Source organism: Diabrotica undecimpunctata, chromosome 9 (genome assembly GCF_040954645.1).
Source record: "Diabrotica undecimpunctata isolate CICGRU chromosome 9, icDiaUnde3, whole genome shotgun sequence".
Classification (NCBI taxonomy): domain Eukaryota; kingdom Metazoa; phylum Arthropoda; class Insecta; order Coleoptera; family Chrysomelidae; genus Diabrotica; species Diabrotica undecimpunctata.
In genome coordinates, this window is record NC_092811.1 from 15,945,763 (window position 1) to 15,968,031 (window position 22,269).

General features: G+C 34.0%; 1 protein-coding gene across 3 annotated transcripts in view; it reads right to left on the minus strand.

Annotated features, from left to right (window-relative positions):
• Positions 1-22,269, minus strand: part of slow (epidermal growth factor-like protein slowdown) — a 385,029-nt gene that overhangs the window by 137,244 nt on the left and 225,516 nt on the right. The window contains exons 1-3 of one of the 3 annotated variants that reach the window (XM_072542803.1): positions 8,637-8,842; positions 8,338-8,433; positions 7,959-8,056 (exon numbers count right to left, since the gene is read on the minus strand). The exons of 1 other annotated variant lie outside the window; for it this stretch is intronic. The gene's annotated coding sequence lies outside the window, so the exon portion shown is untranslated. Of the gene's footprint in view, positions 1-7,958; positions 8,057-8,337; positions 8,434-8,636; positions 8,843-22,269 lie in introns of those variants that run through there. One more of the 3 variants, XM_072542804.1, reaches the window with a different exon arrangement.

Below are 22,269 nucleotides of genomic sequence, written 5' to 3' on the forward strand. Positions count from 1 at the left end.
ATCATAAAAGAGAATCAAATAAAGTGTTAATAGGCCAATGTCTATATACTAACAGATGGATGCAGACTTACACAGAGACACACAGAGTGTAACAGAGGTTTGCAGAACATAGCAGGCGCCATCAGTGGCACGCTAACAGTTCAGACGCCGTCAGCGACATGCAAGCAGAGGGTAGAAGAGGGTAACAGAGGGTAGCAGAGGGTAACAGAGGGTAACAGAGCGTACCAGAGGGTAGCAGAGGGTAGCAGAGGGTAACAGAGGGTAACAGAGCGTACCAGAGGGTAACAGAGCGTACCAGAGGGTAGCAGAGGGTAGCAGAGGGTAACAGAGGGTAACAGAGCGTACCAGAGGGTAGCAGAGCGTACCAGAGGGTAGCAGAGGGTAACAGAGGGTAGCAGAGGGTAACAGAGGGTAACAGAGCGTACCAGAGGGTATCAGAGGGTAACAGAGGGTAACAGAGCGTACCAGAGGGTAGCAGAGGGTAACAGAGGGTAGCAGAGGGTACCAGAGGGTAGCAGAGGGTATAAATACAGGAGATGAAAACTATGACATCATTTGTTAAGATGTCGTCAAACAGAGCAGTTCAAGTAAAAAGACTCGCCGCAATTGTGAGGGCAAAGTATAATGATCTCAAAAGGATGCAAATTGATCAAAAAGAACTACTAGAATCGACGTTAAAACCAGTAACTACTCCTCTTAATGAAATACTCAACTACACAAATGAAACCAACACTAATAAAACACCAGATCTCGAAGAAGACGAAGCACAAAATATTCAAACAAAACACCTCACTTCCGAGGAAGTTCGACGTACTCAAGCCGTGAAGGGTAATGATGCCTACCCTTATCTTAAAAAATATATCCAAGATGTGGGGAACATCGACCAAGTATACGGTCCGAGATTTAATTGGTCTACCGGTGACTGGAAGTTTGGAACTCATCCCATTGATTTTGATAAAGATAACATTCAAATGGATTCACATATTTTTAAAGCTACACCTGGTTTATACGAATTGCTTTTTTCCAAAAACCCTCTACAATACACACTAGCCGATCAAAAAATCTACAAATCTCTGCTAGATATATCAGGTGCCCACAAGGACGGACGAGGCAGGCTACGTCACCAATCTCACACCGTTAAATACGAAAAAATTATTAAGCCCATGTATCCAGCTAAAAGAAAAAAACCACAGACTTTACATTCTAACGTAAGAAATGACGAATCACGTGACCACGCTGCATCGGAACACCTGTGTAAAAGAAGACCACAGACCGTAAATGATATTACAAGAAAGGTCGAAATACATGACCACGATGCGTCAATGTCAGTACATCAAAAGTCTAAAAGACACAACAATGTTCAAGATACACCAGACATACAGCAGGAAAATAAAATTCGTATTGAGGATCTGAGTGCTGTCGACAAACAGTTACTTGACGAAGTGGAAAAAATATGGACCCTCTATAACGAAAATAACGATCCAAATATACTTGTAGAAGGCCTCAAAATTCTTTCGAAAAACGATGCTCTACAAGGAAAAGAAGCAGAAGAAATAATAAGTGAATTGCGTTATCTAGAGCTTATTCATTAATTGTCTCCGTCTAGCGGCTACTAAGAAAACGGAATACTTCAGAAGTCATCATCCCACTAACCGATGCCTTCCTTCAAGAATATCATGTAATATGTATTAATTTAACAAATAAAATAATATGGAATTTAGCATGCCTTTTTATTTTCTACATAACCAAAACGTCGCGCCCGCGTCATTACCTAAAAATATCAATGACATCACCTATCTTAACCGTTTGGCATAATACCTTGATAAAACACAACAAGTATGTTTTGCACACGGCACTATCTTTGCCTAAAAGTAGCGATGACGTAATTCTCGTCGACAGGTAAGATCTTGTTAATTTTGCAAAGATTTTCTAGCCGAAGTGCTACGAGTTCTCCCGAAGCGGGACAACGCCCTAAATTTTAATATCATTTTCTGAAAAAAATGATCGTCGTTTTTGGCAAAATAGATTTTGTTTTGTTCTAATAATTAATTATAAATGTACATACTTTTATTATTTTGAATAAACTCGGTTTTAATTGCTTTATCACAATATGATAATAGCTAGCCGCAACTCGAAAATATAGATAATTTACAACCGGGATTTCGTAAAATGACTAACTGATATGTTTTAAATACTTTATACAGCTGTTTTTATGTAAAATTGAAAATAAACACCCCTGTTTTTCTCAAACAGTATTACCCTTTTCCTTATCATAGAGTGTCACGTGACCTAGGGTGAAAACGTATAAAAGGCCCGCAAAAGATGATTTACTCTCATTTCTTATCAGTCAGCCCTGGCGTTAAGACGTGCTCTCTCTCTTATCAGCTCTTGCTCTTATCAGCCTTTACAGTAAGTGTGCATTTTTTTTTGAAAAATAGATATTACATTTTGAATTTTTAGTTTTTTTTGAAAAATTGTAAAGTTTTTTTGATTTTGAAATTTCTAATTTTGATAATTTTCGAAATGGTTCAAAATTGGTCATTGAAGGTTTTAGCGCGTAGATTCATAACTACATTTTGTGCGTACCTACATAGTTTTCAGCTCTCTTGCGAGCAGCATACAGGGGGTTCTCCTAGCCTCGGCGAAGAGAACTTGAAAGCTCTGTTGGAGGATGCGCTGAATGATGCAAAGAAACAGGGTGGCTACAAAAAGGGTGACAGAATCCGAATAATTGCCCACAATGACAAGTTCAATCACCCTATATCGACAAAAGTGACCACAGAAGACAATATGGATAATTTATTACAGCATCTTGAAAACATATTGACATCTAACGATACTGTTCTTTTGGGTGACACGAAATTCGATATTCAAATTTTCAAGATGCCTAGGGGTAGCGGTCGTCGTAGAATGATAAATTTGTCAGAGGACCGTCGAACCAAAAAGAGCATTACACGGATTGTTAATACTGATAATCTTTGTGGGGCTAGAGCAATCGTAACGGCTCTTACATACATCACAAACGAGATTTTGGGTCACAAATTGATCAAAAGTGATGTTCATAACATACGTATAGGTCGAACATTACAGACGGTTTTGGCGGAAAAACTTTGTGGTCTATTGGGTGGTTGCTATGTCGACGGCTTTATTTTGGATGATTTTAAGAAGGCCGAAGAACTGTTGAATGTGCAAATTAAGATCATCTGCGCTGAAAATTTCAACACAATCATATACGAGGGTCCCGAAAAAACAAACAAAATTTATCTATATAAAAACGGTAACCACTTCGATGTAATCAACAGTTTGAAAGGGTTGTATGGCACACATTTTTACTGTACAAAGTGCGATACACCTTATCAGGGCTCAAATAAGCACAAGTGCAAGAAAGCACCTCTGTGTACAATCTGCAAGCAGCCAGAACACGACTTGTCGACGCACACAAAGATCCTTTGCGAATTATGTAACCGCTTCTGCTTTAATATTGAATGCCTGCATAATCACGAAGCAATGTGCAAAGAAGTATTTAAATGTGAAAAGTGCAATAAAGTATGTAAAAGAGCCAAGGAGCATGTGTGTGGCTACTCGATGTGCAGGAATTGTAACACATTCGTAGAGATAGCTACGCATCATTGCTATATGATGAAAAAGCCCGCCAAAGGAGGAATTTGCGAAGTACCGTGTGTATGTAATAATCGTAGTAATGAAGAAAATATGGGTTGTCGGAAGCATTATAAAACAACTGTTACATGTAAATATCCATGTCAATGCAACGACCTCTCTAACACACCCATAAACCGTTGCACATATACAGAAAAATATTTATTTTTCGATTACGAAGCAATGCAAGACACAGGTATACACATACCGAACTTGGTGATAGCCCACGATTTTAATGGTAATAAATTTGTTTTCAAAGACAATGATGAGTTCTGTAAATGGTTAATTTCTGAGAAACACAGGGGTTATACAGCAATTGCCCATAACGGGAAAAGTTACGACTCGTATTTTATTTTGAAATACTGTGTAGAAAACACGATAAAACCGTACACCATCTACAACGGGTCAAAACTGATGCTGCTAGAAGTACCTGCTATTAAATTAAAAATAATTGATAGTTCGAATTTCGTGAGCGGTCCTCTGGCAGAATTCCCCAAAACGTTTGGTTTGGCAGAGTTAAAGAAGGGGTATTTTCCTCACTTTTTTAATGTGCCTGAGAACCAGCAATATGTTGGGGCTTTACCAAGCCCTAAATATTATGGTCCCAATACCATGAAAGAGAAGCAACGTACAGCTTTCCTCGAATGGTATGAGGACCATAAAAACGACGAATTTAATTTTCAGAGGGAGCTACATACCTACTGCGATTCAGATGTAGATATTCTACGAAGAGGTTGTTTGGAATTTCGTAAAGAATTTTTGGGGATCGCTAACATAGACCCGTTCCAATATCTGACCATTGCTAGTGTTTGTATGGCTATATATAGGGCCAAATATCTGCAACCAAATACTATTGGGGTTGTAAAACAGGATCTTAAGGATACGTACAGTGAAGCATCCATAAAGTGGCTCAGTCAGTTTCCAGACGTACAACATGCTCTTAATGGAGGCGAAATTACGATCTGCGGTGCAAAAGTGGATGGCTATGATGCCTGTACAAATACTGTGTACCAGTACCACGGTTGTTTCTGGCATGGCCACCCCGAGTGTTTTGCACCCAACACAATTAATCATGTCAACAATGAGTCAATGAGCGACTTGTACGAACGAACACTGAGGAGAGCCACACAAATAAAAGAAGCTGGTTACAAACTAGTAGAAATGTGGGAATGTGACTGGTTAAAATCAAAAGAATGTAAAAATGCACCGAGCCCTCAAATTGTTGAATCCTTAAAGCCTCGTGAAGCATTCTTTGGAGGACGAACAAACGCCATAAAACTAAATGTGACTGGTAAAAAGCTTAGATATATAGATATTGTATCGCTTTACCCTACTGTACAGTATTATGACCGCTACCCCATTGGCCACCCTGTTAAAATACATGCACCTGAATCATACAACCCCTCGTGGTTTGGCCTAGTACATTGTCAAATACTACCACCTACCAACTTATATCATCCAGTCCTACCTGTCAAAACTGACAAATTAATGTTTCCGTTGTGTAATCAATGCGCCTTGGAAGATTGCGAACATTGTGATCATGATGACTCAGAACGCGCATTAAAAGGTACGTGGACGACTCTAGAGATCAATAAAGCCCTAGAAAAGGGGTATAAAATGTTGAAAGTGTACGAGGTGTGGAATTTTGAACAAACTTCGTCGGATTTATTTAAGGGCTATGTCAAAGATTTTATGAAAATAAAATTAGAAACTAGTCCACATACATATGCCTCAAACGAAGAATACGCTCGGGTTGTAAAAGAACAAATGGGCATAGACTTGGACTTGGAGAAGATATCTCCAAATCTTGGTAAACGAGCAGTCGCTAAACTATGCTTGAATAGTCTATGGGGCAAGTTTGGGCAAAGAATGAATATGAATCAGACAGAGTATGTTGTGGACCTCAAAAGATGGTATGAGCTCTTGATGGATGATAAGATTAACATAACTAATGTGATATTTGTTAACGATCATATAGCCCAAGTCTCATATGATTACAAGGACGTATTTGTAGAAGACCCCACATCTACAAATATTTTTGTGGCTTTATTTACGACAAGTAACGCTCGTCTGAGACTGTACGATATGATTGATAGGTTAGGAGAGGCTGTAGCTTATTTCGACACAGACTCCGTTGTTTATATTGATGATGGCCTAAACACTGTCGAAACAGGTGAAATGTTGGGCGATTGGAGCGATGAGCTTGGGTCAGATGATTATATTGTAGAATGGCAGGCTACTGGACCAAAAAGTTATTACTACAAAACAGTCGAGGGCAAAGAGGTGACTAAAATCAAAGGCTTTACTTTAAACTACGAGAACAGCCTAGTACTCAATACCTCAGCGATGAATGATATCATACACGATCCCACCAAACAAATCAAGCTCACATATGATCAAATATGCCGCGATGTCCACACTAAAGACATAGTGACGAAAAAAAGGGTATCGAAGACATTCAAGATGGACTACAAAAAACGAAAAATTGTACATAATGATGAGTGTATGGATACCCTGCCTCTAGGCTACAAGGCCTCTTAGATTGCTGTTAATAGTGTGTCACATGCCAAAATCTCTTCATTCACAGTTGAACACTCGTAGAGTACACACGTATCAAAATGTGGTCTGTAAATATTATAAATCAACGAGAAATTAAAAAATTCAATGCTCATCAGTGCACTTTCCAACTATGCTGTGAAAACTATGTAGGTGGTGGTCTTAATCAAGACTCTTTGAAAAAGAAATTAGACTCTGCTCTTAACGATATAAAAAAGCAAATTGGCTACAAAAAGGGTGACAGAATCCGTATTGTGGCGTTAAATGACAATTTCAATCATCCTATTTCGACAGCCACTAGTGCAGATGTCAATATGGCAAAAATGTTAGAACAAATTGAAAATGTAGCCAGTTCCAATGCTTACATACAACTTAAAGACACTAAATTCGACATTCAAATCTTAAAAATGCCTCGCTAATTACTTTTTTTTTATGTAAAATGATTTGTTTTGAAAATTATCATTCAATTTAAAAAACATCAACAATATTCAAAATTTCAGAATGTTATCTTATTTTCAATGTTAAAAAATGCTATCTACCATTTTTAAAAAATATTTAAGAGCTACTGTACTTTTTTGCATAGGTTATATTTTGACATTATCCACGCTTTGTTTATGAAGAATATCTACATATTTAAGTGTAAAAGCCTTTTAGCTTTAATCCCTGATAACCTTCCCAAGAGTCAGTACTATTTAGTCAGTGGTAGACTACCCCAAAGTAGTAGCCGTTGAACTAAGGTCTGACCACACCTCTGTATAATAAAAAATCTTAAAAGATGCTCAGATAAATCACCAAAAGATATCTGTTATGAGTCACTGGCTACTTAATGAACCTGTCTGGTTAACTCCGGAGCTATGTGTTTGTTAGCTGCCTGATACCCAAAAGATACTCTGCACAGATCACTAAAAGATATTTACTGAGCCTTACCTTGAACTAAGCCCTGACCACACCTCTGTATAATAAAAAAATCTTAAAAGATGCTCAGATAAATCACCAAAAGATATCTGCTATGAGTCACTGGCTACTTAATGAACCGGTCTGGTTAACTCCGGAGCTATGAGTTCGTTAGCGGCCTGATACCCAAAAGATACTCTGCACAGATCACTAAAAGATATTTACTGAGCCTTACACTACTTATATGTGATTTCTACATAAGCAAAGCATGGATGGGCCCAAATACCGTAGGCCTGTCTTATGTCTTTCTATGCTCTGTATATTGAGACATATGGCGGGGAATCTTAACGAGGCCGTAAGCATCTCCAATACTTCAATATTCTTTGATATATCCACGAATATGTCATATAATGTTGACGTATTGCCTCCTGGGTAGGCCTTGGAAAGAGATGTAACATTACTTAGGGCTATTATATTTACTTAAGTTTTATAAACACCCTGTACAAGAACATTTTGGTTAAACCTATATGTAAAATCTTCGTTTTATCCACCCTGTATAATAATTTTTGTTATTTATCTATTATTTATAATCTCTTTATTCTTAATGTAAAAACAATTACTAAACATTTGGTATTTCTTTTAATTATTATGTTAAATAAATTGATACTATTAGAAGATCGACAATTCTCAAACAAACAACAGGAAATTGTTATCTAACCGGTGAAAACGATAAATTTATTATTTTGTCCGCATATTGCACAAACTTATGACTTCTGATACTTACAACAATCAAATTTTACATATTTTTATATTCTTTTCTTTAAAACAAAAATTTACAATCATTTGCTTACCCTTAGTTATTCAGCGTCTAACGTTGTCAATTGTTGTTGTTGTTGATTTCCAAATATTAATTACGGAGGGCACTGGTGCTTCATGTTCGGCTTCTCATCTAAAATTATAAGTTTACATAATTTGTACAATGCTTGTACTGTGTAATATTTTTTCTAGGTACTCGTGTATTCTTTCTTTTACATTTAAAAACGTTTTTTATTAAACAAATAGCGTGACTTTGTTGCGCATGCTCATTAGACATTTGGGACATCTGCATATTGGACATTTTGCAAAAAAAACCTTCGTAGACATTTTATTTACGTGCTTGTTAAAAACCAGGCACATTTATGGTATTTGTTAAAAAATAGGCATGTTTAATGCAGAATAACAATATCTTACCTTAGTATCTGTATACTTCGTCTATTCCTGTCGGTCTTTACGCCTTAGTTTTTGACAATTTAGAACTTTATGGGCTTTTTATCCCTTTGGTATACTCTGTAAGCAAAAGTAAAACTGTTTTAATCTCTTAATTATTTTACCACGTTTTGAAATATTTTGCCGGTACAACCGCCATTTTGTACATGTGTAGTAAATCTACATTTTTTACAAAATACATGCTAGCGCTTTTACCTTCCTTACGTTTTTGAATCGTTTTAGACACCAGTCATTGAATAATAATAATAGTTCTTATTACTTACCTCTGTTTTCTTCTGTTAATCCTTGTTCTTGGTAGGTCCTTACAGGCATATAAATGTATATTTACATATTTTTTCACAAAATTTTTACATTTTGCCACATTTTTCTGATTTTTTACACTATAATCCATAACACGCACATTTCTTTGAAAAATATTATTTAAAATGAAACGATGAAGTCTTCGCTGTTGTTCTACACCTAGATAACAGTTTGCGGTTTTGGCGATATCACAACCTGCTTACAAGTTTATCAATTTCACATGTTTTTCTGCTATTTGCATTTTAATAAAAATAATATTTTGCGGCTTTCTACATCGGTGATATCTGTAATCTTTGCTAATTTGTAAATACATTCGTAATTTTTCATATTTTAAATACTTGATTAAAAGTAGTTTCTCTTTATCGCACTTTGAGTTTGCGGATTTCTTTAACACACAAGTTTAAATATATATGTTTGCAATACCCATATCGACAACCTTGACATTACTATTCGCTTTTGCATTATTCTCTGCGGTTTGTATTTACACTTTATATCGACACATTGCTTCGTATATCCCGTTCTAACCATGACAAATGGCCGTTACACCTTTGATAAATACTTTTTTTATACCTATTGACGCCTACCAAATGACCGATTGGCCTAGTAGGCTGGGCGTCATGACGGGGCGCGGGCTAGCGTTCATGACGTCATCGCGGGACGTGACCAGTGAGCGGACGGTGCTTGTGACGTCAGGGGTCAAAGGTCAAAGTGGAGCGAAATGGCTACCTTTCTACTTATGTGCTTTGTGGATTACACAAAAGCCTCCGATAAAGTCAAATGGCAGCAGCTATGGTTGATACTAGCGGAAATGAGAACACCCCACCACTTAATTCAACTAATCAGAAGTCTATATTAAAATAATAAGTGCACAGTAAAAATAAATAATACACATTCCGATCATTTCAGAACAGAGGCAGGTATCAGGCTGGGATGCATAATCTCGCCAACTCTGTTTAATATCTACAGCGAACACATTATGCAAAAGGTACTAGATAGATGGAAGGGCGGAATATCAGTAGGAGGTCAAAAAATCAATAACTTGAGATATGCAGATGACACTTTAATAATCGCGGCAAATCAAGAAGAAATGGAAGACATAATGAGACGTCTCGAGGAAAAAAGCAAAACATATGGACTACAGCTAAATAGAAGTAAGACAATATAGTAGACAGAGCTCGGAATAATCTTCAACACATTAAAGAAATTGGGGGCTTTGAAGTAGTAAATAGTTTCACATACCTGGGGTCCCTAATAACAAATGATGGAGGGTGTGACAGAGAGATACGTAGAAGGTTGACTATTGCTAGAACAGCTATGATGAAACTGATAGCAATTTGGAAAAATTCTAGCATAACAAAATACTGATTAACTAAGGGTTACATGAAGCCGAACAACTAGCCCAGGACAGAGAAGGATGGAGAGAAATCGTGAAAAAACTGTAAAGGCCTGATGGTGTCATCACATCCCAAAATTGATTAGGACTGAGGAGGAGGATATATATACTTATAATATATCGACCTTTTTGCCGATTTATGTCTGAATGGAAATGTTTATCCAATGAGCTATAAAATGGGAATGACTGAAAGGAAGAAACTTAAAAACAATGTTATAATGAAAATGTACGCATAACAGCCCAACATAACAAGATATGAAAAAGTGCAGAAATGTTGAAAGCAGGAGAAGATCAAAAGATCAATCATCATTATTATCGCGGTACTACAGCCCTTTTAAGGCCTCGATCTTCTTAAGCTTGCTGGACCATTACGATCTATCCCTTGCTTGAATTTTTCAATTGGCGACATCCATCTTCTGAGCATCTTGTGTTGCCTCGTCTATTCATCTCAGCTTTGATCTTTATCTTATATTTGGTCTTTATCTTATCTGATCTTAAAAGATTATATTAACCGCTTAATGCATGATTTTTTAATTTTTTATAAAAAAAATCTATGAAAACAAACTTGAACAAACTTTTTGAACCACAGGGAAATTTGCATCTTTGCCTTTCACTACACCATAATGAAAGATGACCATATTGAAATATTGGTTGCTGGACCCCTTCTTTTCTTGTTTTGTAAATTTTCCATAGCTCCACAGGGACGACTCCTTTTTGTAGTAAAACCAGCTTTATTAACTTTGCATAAACACTCTGCTACTGTCATTTTGAAATCTGTCAGAGCTAAATTATTATCCTCATTGTCACTTCCTCTCCAAAGAATCCACGCATTGACAGTCACCAAATCAATAATATGGAAAAATATACGCATGTATCATTTTTTGGATCTGAGGTTGGATCTGATCCTATATTATCCCAACATTAAATCCAGGAGATCTACTCCCCCCATATATTGTTGTAACCATAGATCGTTACAGCTTTTGGACATGGAACCATGATATGTGTCTTATCCTTTTTCAAAAACCGTTTAACTTCAACTGTTGGCATAAGGAGAAGCATAGGGAGGCGTAGAATGTCATGGCTGCGCAACCTGAGAGAGTGGTACGGATGTACATCAAATGAACTTTTCAGAGCAGCCGTCTCAAAAGTCCGAATAGCCATGATGATTGCGGACCTACGCCGCGGAGATGGCACTTGAAGAAGAAGTTGGCATCCTCCCAGCATATGTGGATGAAATGTTTACTAATTTGTTGTCATACTATGTAACAACAGATTTTTATGTACCATCAATTGTGGCGACTTTCTCTACTATAGCTCCTCAGCCGTTCTTTTTAAATTCACCCTTTTTTGGCATTATTACTGTTTGGCACTCTGTTTATTCTAACTGTCCTAGTGGTAACATACCCTGTTTCGTTAGGCATAATTTCCAATGAGACGGTGTTGAAGCAATTATCAAAAAATTAATTTATAAGTCTTCGTACTGTTTGTGGTAGCAGAAGAACCACATTTCAACTTACCCATAACTTAGGAAAACCATCGGGTACAACATTAGTTTGGAAAATCCGTTGACACCACTAAGAACAAACGCCTTATATCTCCATTTGTGAGGTTTTTGCGGATTATACTGTTTTATAGATGAACGCGGCTTTGTTGGAATTATTTGCTCATCTACGGCTAAAAATTCCTCTCTCGAAACTTTAAGTAACTGATTCCTTAGTTTATTTCGTAGCGGTCGGATTTTAAAAAGCTTATCATGACCAGGATTACCGGCAGCAATAGCATTGGTATTGTTCGCAAAATGTAAAAAACGTTTTATTTCTTCCCATCTATTGTACGACATAACATCTGAGATTAATCGATGATTCAGGCTGGAGTTCCAATAACTTCTAACGTTTGGTAATTGTACTATTGGCATATAAATACAGATTCCTTAGAACTGTTTTAGCTCATTTTTAGAAAGTTTCAAAGGTTTTTGAGGTCTTTTTTCCACTGAATGTAATATAGTTTGATAAACTATGATATTTTTTTAATGCGTAAGGGATATCCGCTTGTTGCAACTCAGGTGGCAGGTCAGTAAAACCGAGAAATCTTACATCAGTATCTGATATTACCAAATTTCCTTCTTTCCAAGTTGGATGATTTTTATTTCTATTCTGTATTAAACTACGTCGTAATTTGTCCAAAAAAATATCATCTTCGCTATCTGAACTGCTTTCTACCGTTTTTGGGATAATAATATCTGATTCATTATTATCTATTATATCCTCTTCACTCAAAGAGTTATAACACACGGTGACAACGACAAACCGCTTAGTGTAGACTCTCACTGAAACATCTCTTCGCTGAGATTTGAGTAGTGGGTGTCTAGGGAGCAAGCAAATAATCAATGTCAATATCCATTCATGTTTATGCGATGTATCAGCGATATAACGGTAAAGGAATTGAACATGGACTATCTGCAGATGGCCTTGATACATATTGATGAACGTGTTCCTGTATGCTCGTTATCACATTATACAGATAAGCAATTGTCCGTGCAATTCGATTATAATAATAATTATTGGAATCTTTTCAATGTTCTTCCTTTAGCGTGTCTGGAAGATATAATCATGTTAATTAGCGAGAAATAGTAGATATTTAGCTGCGTGGATAATGTACATGTATTATAAAGCGGAAGCGTAGTTATAATCTTAACAAAATCGATTTGGTATGTAATATTTTGCTGGGATTTAATGCACAGTGTATTGAAACAATGTGATACGAAACTAAAATCAATGGTTGGCTATGTTACACTGATAATTTTTCAACTGTTCTAACAACCATTTAAATTTCGTCTTTTTTTGTCATGTGGAACAATTTCACCCAATCATGTCAACATTAGACTGATAATTGCATTCAGTGCAATTTTCAATCCCTATGACAACACGATCGAGTTTGATAACTTCATCCAAATAAATTTCAAAATGTCACGTTTCGGCAATGAGAATGTTGTAAGTATAAATGCGCTAATCAAAGAAAAAATTCCCAGAAATACAACCTACAGTCACAAATATATTTGGGGAATATTCATGGAATTTTGCTGCGGACGAGAATATGAGTTGAATGAACATAGAAACTTAGAAGAATTGGCGTTGATACTAAAAGATTGGGCCGTCAATATGAGAAAGAAAAATGGGGACGAATTCAAAGAGGCAACGGTGAAGACAATGTGGAACGTTTCGTGCAAACTATTGCAAGAAAAGTACTATAATGACTATAATATTATGATTGACCCGTTTAACAATATGGTGCTTAAACCAGCCCGAGATGCCCGCGATGCAATCAGGAAGAAACTACAAGCAGATCCATGTAAACGTAAGGCCAGTTCAGTTTCGTTAAATTGGTCTGAAATTAACAAAATAATATTGCTTTCTGATGAAGATACCCCTGAAGGTCTTATGCGTAAATTTTACCATATTGCTGCTGTAGAATTAGCGTGGCGAGGAGGAGAGGCAGTTGCTTGTCTGGTGGATTTTTTTCTAATCGAGAAAAATAACGATGACACTCCAACAAATCGCATTGAATACAATCCGGTATTCAGTAAAACGTGCCAAGGTGGTTCTAAAAGCTGTGCAAGTAGTAAATGGTTGGTTATCAATAGTGAGAGACAAAGATGCCCTGTACGTCTTTTTCATAAACTGATATCACAACGAGGCGACAATATTACCTCACCACGACTGTTCTTAAAACCAAATCGACACGAAAAATGAAACTGACAAATGGTACGATAATGTACCTGTTGGAAGAAATACAATGAATGGATGGACTAAATCTTCTGCTGAAGCAATTGGCTTGAATGTAAAGGAGAAAAAGATAACAAATCACTCGAATAGATCAACTGCTGTTAGCGAATTAGCAAAAAGTGGTGTAGAAGAACAACAATTGCTAAAAATTACTGGTCATGGCAATCAGAATTCTATAAAACCATACTTGAATCTCGATCAAGAACACCACAACAAGATTATAAATATTATGCGTGGTAATAGATCTTCTATAGTAGAGAACAGCAACGAATCTAATGTTAACTTAAATCTTAAAGGTACTTTCACTAACTGTACTTTTAATAAATAAATGTTTCGTTATGTTGAGTTATGATTTTTTTTTCGAAAAATTATCCGCCGAATATCCCTCGGACATTGATGAATGCCTCATAATTTCATGACAAATTTCTCAAGCTCGTTGCTTGGTAACAGCACGAAGCCGAAGGCTGAGGAAAGGAACGAGCTTTCGATTGTCATGAAATTATCTCGTCTGTTATCAATGTCCTAGGGATATTACTACTGATAATAACTTATTGATCTTCTAGTCAGAATACGTTTACCTGTTTTAAATTCTACGTAAATATTCAATTTGGATTTTTATCTAACTAAATACTATTTATTATTTATCTCATTTATATAGGATATAGAAAGTGAGTAGGTCAACAAGTTTAAGTACCCATGATGTTGGATCCATTTCAGTCTAAATACTGACCTAAAAAAGATTGAGAATTGAAGACAATGAAAATATTTCGAAAAAAATCAAAAGACTGCTTTGAGATTCTCAATCAAAACTCGAAATTTAACCACGTTTATCAAAATATACTTTTCTTCGCAGTTGACAATAAATAAGAACACATATATTAAATAAATATAAACCATACAGTACTTGCGTGATACACCATCGTCTAGATAAGCTTTCCGGACTCCGGTTGTTTTTTATGTGAATTATTACTAATAGCTTTCAAAAGTGAGCAAGGATTCGGAAAAATGGCTGCCATGGTACAAAGAGCTAGAAGAGGAAAAAGTAGACGGAGTAGCAGATCCAGATGAATAAATGAAGATTTTTGTTAAAAAAGTGTTCATGACACTGATTCAGAAGAAGATGCCGGTGAGGAGGATGTTGCTGAGGAAGTTATAGAATATTACGATGATGAAGTTCCCTGTTATGTTGGGAAATACAGTACAATCCGCTGGAGAAAAATGTGTCCACTACAAAGAGTATATAATATATTAGAAAAAAGACCTGGGACTATCGATGATGCAGCAAATGCCAAAACCATAAAAGAATGTTTTAAAATTTTTATTAGCAACAATATTGTGGAAATAGTAACTGATTCTACAAATATATACATTAAAATATCAAGTACAAGTACAATCATTAACGACATGCTAAACTGATCCATCTGAAATGAGAGCTCTATTTGGAATTAGGAGTTAGTAAATCAGGCAGACAAAACATAGCAGACTTTTGAGAAGAGACGGTACTGGGATGAGCGCCATGTCTTCCTATTTGCCTATGTTGTGATGCTGTCAGTAGACATCAGGAGCGACGGGAAATCGATAAGTTGGCAGCAATACGAGATATTTTTGAGATATTTATAGAAAACTGCCAGAAATCATTAATACATGGACTTGGTCTCACAATTGACGAATAACTTGTAAGTTTCAAGTTAGTGTCTTCTATGAATATAGCAAGCACTAATACCTTAGTACTATTCCAAATGAATAACTCGAATCTACGTGCTGTACGGCGCGATTTTTTACGCAGTTTAGCTTTAGATCTGATTAAGCCGCAGATTAGAAAGAGATTTTGCACACCTAATATTCCGAAACAATTGAGGGAAAATGCGGTTTTTACTTGGAACCGAAGAACACTCAAAAGAAACTTCAACTTTTGCAGAAACAACTACATCCCAGCCAAGGAGGACCAAAACAGGAAATGGTCCTACATAAGTCCTTGAAAAAGAGACAAAAGAACAGGGGACTATTGTTCCCTCTGCAATAATTGGATCTGCAAAGAACTTTAGAAAGAATCACCGATCGTCTGCTTAAAATGCACAACAGACAAAGTTGAATGATCTGGTTACCATTTTTTTTATTTTTGAAATATATTTATTCGCTTTTAACAAAATATAAGGTTGTCTAATAAATATTTCATAAAAACAGACTTTGTTTAATATTAAAACGGCAATTGAATATAAATTTTAGACCTGATTTATCCTGGAATTCACGTGTATCCCACGCGACCGCTCATGTAACAAGTTGCCATGCGAGTAATCCAGGGTAATAAAAGTGTTGGAAATATCTTAAATAAATATAATGTTTACTTTACCTGTATTAAGGAATAAATAAAGATATGTCTAAACCATTCAATCGTACATACCTGAAACAAAAACTGTATATTACAACAGAGAATAACTACATTATTACATAATATCACATAAATATATAAGTTTATTATTATTGAAGTTATACTTCTATATGCGCGGTCGACGCTGGAAATTTGCACGGGAGTTAATCGGTGAAATCATTACATATGTAAGATATGAGTAAGAGAGAGACAGAAGATATATTTTCTCTCTCTTTCTCTATCGGGAATAAAAATGTTCCTTTTGTATATATATTTAATATTATATATATATATATATATATATATATATATATAATATTATATATAATATGATATATATTAATATTGTTATGTATGTGATATGTTTTGTATTATTTATTAAATCTTCATAATTATTTTAGGCTTTTGTATTTCAAAATAATAATTACAATAAATCACTGTATGACCGAGAACTGTCAATTTTGAAATACGTTAGTGTCATATCTAATTGGCAAATTTCTTACGTGTTTGGTTTATATGCTGGCATATGTGAGTTCGAATCAGAATATGAATTTCCTTTTTTATTTTTGAAATATTTAAAAAACCCACGTCTTATTAAATATATGTAATACACGCAAAAATGCTAAATTTTAAAATAAAATGAAAATTTACAACATATTCCGAGTTGTTGGTTTTTTCGGTCCGAGAGACAGAAGATATATTTTCTCTCTCTTTCTCTCTTGAGAATAAAAATGTTCCTTTTGTAAACATATTTAATATTTATTAATATTATTATTTTTTTATTAATATTATTATCATGGTAAATTAAACATATGCGTAAGTTATGTAAATTGTCATTTTTAAATACTTATGAATATTGCATTTTAATTTGTATTGTATTATAATATTGAATTATGTGGCAGTGTATTGTATTGTATTTTTATATTAATAACAAAATTAACAATGAATTTTACTGCAGATTATGTGTAAAAAAATTTTTTTGCATTCAACTTCTTTTATATATATAATAATATATATATATTAATATATACATATATAAATAAAAATATATATTTTCATTAAAATATTGATTCAATCCTTCATTTACTTACTATACTTCTATTACAGGTCAAATGTTTATATACAGCAAAAGATGCTCCATATACCTGTATACCTAATTATTTTTCTCTTTCTGCTCTCTCTTACCTATAGCATTACATATGTAATGATTGTGCAGATTGACTCCCACATAAAGTTGTAACGACGAACGCGTGTATAGAAGTATAACTTCTACCGGCAGTCCCACTGGACTGCCTCACCCGTTTTTTATGTTTGATTTTTTCCTCCACATATTTCCCTCCTTGAGCATGTTACACTGAATCTTCTTTAGAGGATTCTCAGTACTGGTTTTGCTCAATCTTTTCACGCTGGTTTTTACGAAACTTCGTCAGCAACAAAAGATAAGAGTTTGTTGTGGTAAAATCATGAAATAGAAATTCTATCATTCCCTTCCAAGAGCCAACAGAGAAGAGAGGAAACAGTTATTACATTTAAGGAGAGGAATTTGCTATAAATGTCTTGGTAGAAAGGAAATATTGGAGTACTTAACATCTCTCTGAACTAGATAATGGAAATTTGAATTGCGAAAGACTAATTTTAGTAAGAGTTTAAGAAAGCATTCGATGAGATTCAACATCAAAATTTTACTACTTTTGGTCGACTTTATGGACCCTTAAAATATTAACTGTAAATAAATTTGTGGCCTTTAAAATGTGGATCTACTGGAGGATACTCAAGATTTCATGAAAAGATCGAGAAAAAGAGGGGTCTAGAAAGGAAAAGACTATCGTCGCTATGAAACGTCCGGCAATAGACAGGGCAAAATTTTAAATAGCTAATAAGAACAGATGAAGACAGATAGGAGTTTGTAATTGTAGAAGCCAACCTCTATTATTGAGGAGAGGGTACTTTAAGACGAATATAGGACATAATATGATACAGAACAAAACATAATGAACAAAAAACTTACAATGAAGTAAACATTTCTGGTGTAAATGGTATATAATGTTAATGGTATAGGAAATTATAGTGAAGAAAAAGTTTAAGTGTAGTGAAGACAGCTGATAAAAAATTTGGTATCATAAAAAATTTTATGCAGATACCACAGCAGCTGTAGGTATAAACCAACCTTCTGAAATTATATATTATAATCTTTTATAAAGCTGAGATATGCATTTTGGCGTCTTCTTTTAGAGTTTTCAATAAATAAATCAAATTGATGATTATCATTAGACTTCGGCAAATATGCAAATAAAAATGTAGAAAATATGCGCATAAATATGCACGTGTTTACCCGAAAATATGCAAATATTTTACAAAATATGCATACAAATAAATAAAAAAATCGTAAAATAGTAACAATTTTATTTAAAAAAAAAAGTGTACATAACTAAATATTTCCTACTATTCATTAAGATTTACATTTATTTTAAGTAACTACATCATTTTTAAGTATGAATAAACTTATTTAGAATTATGGTAACAATAAATGACCAAGTGGTGTTCAAAATTTTCTAACAAAAACTTGTGGCTTCTGTCTAAGTACATATATTTATATATGGAAAAACTTCGTTCAACATCAACTGATGTAACGGGAGCATTTTTCAAACTAACCAAAACATTTGGTTCTAAATTAATTGTTTCCGAAATATTTCCAGCTAGAACACTGACTACTTCAGAAAGAATATGGTAACCTTTATTTTTTTCCATAGTAGCTTCAAATTTTTTTTAAAATATCTTTTCCAATATTACCTCTAACGTTCCGACAACATGACGCAAATTCTTTTATTAATGCTGTACTTTCGAACAATGACAGTTTTGGTGATTCTAACTGAGTAATTGTTTTTTGAACAAAACTAAAATTTGATTTTATAAATGAAAGTTCTTGTTGAAGCAAGTTACTCTGAAAAGTTTGTTTAGAATCCAAAAGAGATTGGGAACTTTCATCTGTTAACGTATCAATTATGTTCTTTATTTTAACAAAATGATCTGCATAAAAATTAGCTGCTTCTAACCATGTTCCCCATCGCGTTAAAATAGGTTGTGGTGGAAGAGGAATGTTAGGTAGCATTTCTTTATAAAGTTGAATTCTTATAGGAGATTTAAGAAATACTTTTTTGACACTGGATATCATGGTATTTACAAGAGGAAACTTTTTTCGTATTTCCTCTGCAACTCTGTTTAATCCATGCGCTACACAAGTAACATGTATTAAATCTGGGAAAAATATTTTTAAATTTTGTCCTGCTTTCACCATATAAGGAGCAGCATCCGATAAAATAAGCAGTAATTTATTAGAAGGAATAGTTGTCGGAAGAAAAAAAGTTGCTAATGTTTCTTGTATAAAACGCGAAATTGTTAAAGCATTTGTTTTCTCAAGTTGCTGGCATGAAATAAGATGAGATTTTGGTAAGGTATCTTCTTTAAGAACACCAATCAATAAATGAGCAATATACTTTCCTGAGGAATCAGTGGTTTCGTCTACAGATATGTAAAAATAATTATCTGCAATTTCTTCCTTAATATTAATTAACACCGACGAGTATAGCCCGTTCACATTATTTCTTCTTAGAGACCGATCACTTGGAACATTAAGTTTGCAATATTTTTTTAGAAACGAACTAAAATTTACATTTGCTAATTTTGAAACTAATGCGCGACACAAGTCTTCATTAAAAGTTTCTTGCTCATCTAATTTTTTTGAAGTAGATTGGAAACATTTAGCCATTGAAGTTTGATGTTTTCCTCCTATTTTTCCTTTTTTTGCAATGTGTGAAGCAGTTCTCACATGTTGGTCTATCTGAAATTTCTTCTCACATGCTATCTATAAATAAAAATAAAAACCTTTATTTTAACTCAACCTTTAAAATATAAAAATATACAAGGTGTTTTTGGTTAATCAAATAACTGGTTTGGAAAAAAAAAAACACTCGCTAAGTGTTTTAAATGCAGTGTTAATCCACAAATTAGTTTTTGTTACTAACCATTAGTACATCATATAACTTATTTTAAAATTCAACAAAAGTTTTTTTTTTGTTAATTCAATTACAATAAAAATAATTGTGTTTTAGAATAGCTGACTTCATGAAAAAAAGTAAAGGTGAAAAATTTTTCTAAATACACACATTGTATTGTACCATGGACAATTTTTTCTCACTAAAGGAAGCTATTTTTCATTTAAAAACAACCTACGAGTACTAAGTTTCAAGTAAATACGTTTATTGGTTTTAAAGTTATTGTTGTTATTAACTAAAAGAATTTAAATTTTTTAAATTTTAACACCCTGTATCTCGAAAAGTAAATAAGTTTGACCCCTCATTAACTATATCGTTTTGTTCAATTTTTCGAGAAGTATCTACAGTCAAACGTTGTAAGTGTCATTTGGAAATACCCTGTATGTATGAAATATTAGATATTTAATAGAAAATATTAGATACTTAAAATTTTGCCACAGACTGAACAGTAGATTTTTCCCATATCCATAGACAGCTCTTTATAAGGTTTAATCCAAGTTGAAGCACTGGTTGTTTTAGGCATTATAAAATCACAATCTTCCTTTTTGTTACGCACAACGAGTGTTTACGCTTTGAATATCAAAACAAAAATGATTTACAAATCTGAGCATCAAATTAGAAATGTTTAGGTACCTAATTCAATAAACTGGGAGATTTTGGAAAATCCCTAAATTAGGAACAAAACTATTAGCCGTTTACCTGCTGTTAAGATACAATAAATTGTAGATAGATTTGGGGATTAGATCATAAAATGCAAATGAGCGAATCCTTAGCGATTATCCAATAACTGAATGCCTCAGTGACCGATCATTTCTTGATTAAAATGACTACAAAATTTTATACAAGAATTGAAATAAATTGGTATGTTTAAAAATTTTCAAATACAGTATAAAAATCTGAACTTTTATGCACTTTATGCAAACTTTTATACAAATATGCCAAAATATGAAATATTTGCATAAAATATGCACAATATGCAAAATATGCAATATGCATATTTGCCGAAGTCTAATTATCATATATATATATATATATATATATATATATATATATATATATATATATATATATATATGCTTAGTTAACTTTAAGCATCAGCGAGAAGTGCTACTACCTGACTTGACAACGGCAAGTGCGACCTTGCCGAAACGTCGTCAAAATAATGATTTTTATTAAAACCATTATTAAAGTGTAATATTATATATATACATATATATATATATATATATATATATATATATATATATATATATATATATATATATATATATATATATACATATATAGTATCGGTATATAGAATCACTGTTAAAAACAATAAACTAAAACGAATAAAAATGTCACTGTAGCTTGTTATCAAACTTCCAAACAAGTAGGAAATAAAAAAACCTAGTAATCGACGAAACTCTCTTAGGAGTTGCAAAGTTGGAACTCAGGAACAAAACATATTTTTCTAAACTTTGTCTCTATAGAATCGGAACATCCAAGTAACAATGTTGAGAGCCTTTCCAACAAATACACTAATAGAACTTTCAGACTGGAAGCTTGACAAAAAGTTGTTTCCATGCACTCCGGGGAAATTAATTCGTGTTGTGCATATCTTGTGTTCCGCTTCATTTATCTTGTTAAATATCTGTATATCCGAATTCTGAAGGGCGTAAGTCAGACATATACATTTATGAATAGTAGGTGACATACGGTGTGGAGTTGAAATCTACACAGTTATACATATTTATATAATAACGCACAACGTGCCCTCAAGTTCTATAACTAATTTTACAATTATTTTTACAATTTGCACACAGTTATTACAGTAAGTAGCGAATGCTATAATCAAGTCAACAGATATAATATACAGAAAATACAAATCTCCGAGTGATATCCTGTTCACATACAGGCATTTGTAATGGGAAAATAAAACTGCTAAAGAGTTGGCAGCTCACTAGGTATACAGAAGATTAGCAAAACTTATCAGAGGTTGTAGACTACACAAAAGCATTT